This window comes from Lactuca sativa, chromosome 8 (genome assembly GCF_002870075.4).
Source record: "Lactuca sativa cultivar Salinas chromosome 8, Lsat_Salinas_v11, whole genome shotgun sequence".
Classification (NCBI taxonomy): Eukaryota; Viridiplantae; Streptophyta; class Magnoliopsida; order Asterales; family Asteraceae; genus Lactuca; species Lactuca sativa.
The window spans coordinates 303,307,892-303,313,637 of NC_056630.2; positions in this window are offsets into that span (position 1 = coordinate 303,307,892).

Sequence of the window (5,746 nt, forward strand, 5' to 3'; positions counted from 1 at the left end):
TAGGCCTCATTCACGAAGCCGGTCTATAAGGTGGGTATAAGGTTGTTGCCTATAAAATGGCGACTTAATGGGTGTCCACTCTCACCCACCGCTTGCTTGATCGGTGGAGGGTCGTTAGCCGAACGGGTAGGACAATGACTTTAAATTCTCATTAAAAGTATAATGAATATTATAAAGTAACTAAATATGTTTTATTTAATTCCCAATCTTAGTTACTTTAGGAAAAATGTGAATTTGGTGCTAGCCCATGGAATTCACACTTTGTACCTTACCAAGTCGTTGGTGGAGCATGTGTGGTTAACCGGCACACTAACTTGGACTAGTAAGGATCACGAAGGGTGACTTAATGTTTGTCATAGATCAATGGAGCGTGTGTGGTTAACCGGCACATTGATTGGGTGATAATATTAAGGGTACCAAGTGAATTGGTATGGTTATTCACACCTTGTTTTGTGATCCTCGGCATCCCAGTCACAAAATTTGAGAGGGCACACTCGAGATTGAAACATGCCATTGAAAAGTTCAATGAATCTCAAAAGATCTAGGAATTTCAAATCCAATTAAAACCTAATAAATTATTTCGTTTTTCATGGTGGAAATTGGTGAATCGTCATTCGCCTACCTTCAAATATTTTATAGTTTGGATTACGGCATCCCTCTTCCAAATTATAAAATATTGTGTTGGGTCCTAGCCTTAATATTTCATATTGGGTGTTATATTAAGGACTTTGAATCAACTAACTTGATTTTCTCCCATTATAGATGTCTGGTTCAGACAACTATGATCTTCCCAAATCTCTTGAAGATGGTATCCCTCAACATCATGCTTCACTTCCTCCACCTCCTCCAATTATTCTCCCTCACCCCCAAGTTCTTGAAAAGTTTAAAGTCACTCAATCCCTATTGGCAAGCATAGTCTATGTGTGCTCACATCTTGGAGATAAAAGTCACATATTGACAAGCCGGGAGAGTTGGGTGTCAAAGTCTCGTGAAAGTTGGATGTTCAATCACTTTCTTGGTAACATAGTGAGTCCCTTTGGGACTATTATGAGATAGACTATGACATGACCCTTAATGATCTTATCTATTTGCTTGGTGCTGCGGAATCAGCAATGATTTGGAACACCAGTAAAGAAAATTTGATTAAAAGAACAACTTCCCAAGTCTTAAATGGACATTGACAATGGTAGCATTGGATATCTAGAAAAGAATTTCTCTTCCCAATGGAAAGGGTTCGGCCATAGTCAACTCGGTTGACCAAATGGTAAAGAGAAAGGCTAAGTCTGAGATAGTCTCATGTGCCATTACCAAATGGTCCATGTGTTTTGTTGCCAAAGGAAGGGGCATTGGTTGCGAAGCTGCCCTATTCACCTGAAAGGTCATAAGGTTGATCAAGTGAAGAGGTTTGACTCTACTTCAGTTAAAGTCCACTGCCTAACTCTATTAAGTTTCTATTTGGAGATTCTTATTACATAATGTGAATGGGTCACATGCTGATGTTTTTAAGAATCAAATAAAAGATAGGAAGCTTAAAGTAAGTATATGTTGATTCTGATTGCAAAGGTGGGTTTCGATCGCATGGTTCGGTAATCAGAATTTTGAGCTGTTGCTTAAGAGTTATAATATATTGCTTATGAATAGATAACAACAAGGTTTTCATGTGGATTGTAAGGATAAGTTTTTCCGCAAAGTTTTAAATAAAAGAAAAAAAGGGATTTTAATTTTATTTATTTTAAAAATATCATTACAATGGCATCTGTGGAAAATTGTTGCTTATATGTTTCCAGTAATAGCAATATTGGAAAGTGGATTTGATTCCTTCATTTGTGGTAGTGTCTGAATTTACCAAATGAAGAAAGTTTTTCATCACCCAAGTTTCAATTGGACAGAAACTTGGAATCATACAAGTTGTATTGTATGATGAATGAGAATTTTCATCTTTGAAAATTAAGACTAATTCTTTGATCACATGTATATGTGAGTCAGTCAAAGGACTAAGGAATTAAGTACACTGGGTGTGCGCTGGTCAAGGTCCACCACAAAGATTGATTTGTCATGATTTACTAAAAATTAGTAAATATGATTATACTTGTGAGGTTAAGTATAATTCTGTAACATTGGAAAGGTTACAATGTATGACAAAACAAATGAGAAGAATCAAATTAGGCAGAAAGATAAAAGTTTCTCAAATCTGAAAGGATGGGAGAGTACTTTAGTGTCATATTTCATGAGCATCTTAATGATTATAAAACCATATCACAAATTCATACTCTAAGGACGTCTTAGTGCATTGTTATGGCTAAGAAGAGAGGTCTTGAATTGTTGGATTGGTTAAGATCAAGAAGATGAGTCATACTTCGTTCCAAAACAATTCTTAGAGTCATACTCCAAGATTGTAACTTTGAGTGACATAAAGGAAGATTTATTGACACTAGTCAAATGTAAGAGCAAAATGTTTTCTACTCTTGTACATTTGAGATTGGTAAGTTGTGATGTCTTGGATGAGACAAAGACCAACTAAGACAAATTGTGTGAAGTGTTAGTCTTGATAAGAATCCGCACTATCCCTTGAATATTTGTTTTGTCAAGGAATGGTTCTTGACTGGGGAAACTTATATGTCAAGGGGACAGTGGGAGCCTTAAAGATCCTGAAAGAGTTTCAAGATTTAATCAAGAGTAAAACCTGTAATTTATCACTAGCACACGACTTAAGGTTTGCAACCTATCGTGTTGACATAATTCTTATTTATGTACCTACTTCAAATGAGTTGAATTTGCATGTGAGTTATCAGAGTTCAACTTGGAAGCATTGGTGGGCCTTGTGCTACCAAGGTGACAAGAAACTAAGATTGAACAAGTTTAATCCATGTAAGGCTGAATTTGTCACTAACCTTATCTTGTGATTATGGTTTTGACAAATTCACATGGATAGGAACTCATACACTATAAAATCTAAGTGTCATAAGGTTTCTCTCCGATTCATGAAAATGATGGTGAGGAAACGCTTTCACTAAGTAGATATCAATTGTGTTATTTGCATTTTCAAAAGTCGTTAGTGGAGCGTGTGTGGTTAATCGGCACACTAACATGGACTTGTGAGAAATGGCAAATGCCTAAGCAATTGAGACTATGATTACGGCATCCCTTTTCATAGTTCTGAAAATTTTTTAGACACACATGTGAGCTATCTAAGAAAGGGTGTATGAATCTAAATTTCAGAAGTCCAGCAAATTTCTAGAAATATGTCAGAGCTAGTGGGAGCATAAGTGTTATGCTGATAATCATCATGTTAGTGGGAGCATGATTATTACGTTTAGTGTTGCAAGTTAGCAATGTTAATTATAGAAAACAAAGTTTTAATTCGTGAAGTTGCAGGGGTTGAAAAGTTGTTTTGCTATAATTAAGGGAGAGGAAATTATACTTCATTTCAATTCTAAAGCTTAGATTGAGATTTTAATCATCTTTAGTCAAGAATATATATATATATATATATATATATATATATATATATATATATATATGTATGGATTTTATGTTGGAATGGTTCGACTTGAAGAAATTATATATATATATATATATATATATATATATATATATATATATATATATATATATATATATATATATTGCGTTTTCAAAATTTGATTATGATTACAGAATCCCTCTTCATAGTTAAATTTTAAAAACATGGCAAATAAAAAATATTGTAGCAAAAGACTTGTCTAGTATCATGTCTTTATGTCAAACATCATGAATCGTGTCCCATATGCTTCGGATATAGGATCGGTTGCATGTGCTATAATATTCATCTTTTCTAAATTTTCCAAATGCTTAAGGCATTGAGAAGGGAAAAGTCTAGAACTGGATATGACTAAAGTGATTAAGCAATTGTCGAGGACAATCTGAGGTTCGCCAAAGATTGGTTGCTCAGGGAAAGTTGGAAGTATGATGTAAGTTGTCGGAAAGAATCATATTGACATATTCTGAAAAGAAGTAACTCTTGTTCGGAAGTGATAGTCAAAATGGGACTATGGAAATGTCTCCATAGGTGGAAGTTATTCAATCTATGTAAGATTAGAAAACCTTAATGCAAGAAGGATGTTCAAAGCAATGTACTTTGAATATGAGACTTCTGTTCCATAGAAGTTGACCTTCTTTGGAATACTCTATAATGACTGGTGACAAGGTTTTGGTGACTTTGTGCATAATCATTACAAGAGGAACATTGCATAAAAGTTTAAACTCTAACAGATTTTTGGTAAATGATAGGAATCGGGGATTCTCACATTTACAATAAGGATTTGGTATTGTGAAATGAGTATCAATGGAATCATGTTCAATTGATCTACATCACAATGTAAGGATCATAGACGAACATAGTGTGCATACTTGGAGTATGGCATAACTATTGGTTAGAAAAACAAAGTGTACATGCTAGGAGTGTAGGACGACTGTTGTTTTTATTCAAGTCTTAAGTTGATTGTTTGAAACATTATACAATGAATAATGTGTAATCAATATGGTGATAAATAAAAGGTGGTTCTATTTATATTCAAAAGGGTTCTGAGACCATATTGGATTCGATTATTATTGTGTTTCACTTTGCATGTTTTGACTTCCAAAATAGCTAGGTTATTCTTTCCGAATGACTAAGTTATTTAAACACTCCACAGTCATTCATATATTGGAAGTAGGTATGAATCAAGACTGTCATGAATCGAGTTTGTAGATGGCTAAATGGGTTTAGTCATAGCAATGGTTGCTACAACATTCATGAGTGCTCATAAGTTATGAGTATTGGAATAAACCCATGCTCACTTGTATCACTTCATGGAATTTATCTCGAGTGATCGTGAGACGGTAATATCATATAAATCTTCAAACCTAGAGATATGAGTTGTTACCTATGAGTTGGTTGTGCATTGATTGCACGTAAACGCATCAGTAACTTGATGTTATAAAACGTGCCTTTGTGTACAATTCAACAAGTAGTAGAACAAGCGTATGAGTCGAAGTTTATCTGTTCCTTCTAGAAATAGAAGCGATATCTGGGCCCCTCGGTGATTTTGTTGTGACCTATGTACCGGCCGGTCAGAACTAAATTGATGTGTTCGATTAAGTTCTTTGTCAAACAAATCGAAAATCGGGAAACAAATTGCTAGACAATAAGTACGACGTTGTTCCATGTATTTGTCCGGCTGATATCATGAGAACAGAGGATTATATGATCACTTATCTAAAATGGCGCTTCATAGTTCAACAGAGTTTTCGAGAGCTACGATTGTTGGTTGGTTCCTGAAGTAACATACGCAAATATAGTTATTAGACTTATCCAAGTGGGAGTCTGTTGGATAAGGTGTCTAAGTCCATAACTTATTTGGTATATACTTGACCCGACCCGGCATGGTCCATTTGGGTTGCATTTCATCCAAACTATTTATGGATAATTTTATGAGAGTTATACACATATGTTTATTAATATATTATAAGTCATAATATATTAATATGAAGTCATGTTATTTAATTAGTTTTAGTCTTAAATTAATTATGAATTAATTTAGAGATTAAAAAGAAGACTAATTAAATTGTGGGCTATTGTTTTATATGGTGTGGGCTAATACTCATTAGTTAATGGGCTAGGCTTATATGTAAGTCCATGGATGATCCATGGAGCTTTTAACCCATGGATCCTTGGAAAAGGAAAGGTCATGGGTTATTAGGGTTTCACCCTAATCATGTACACTAT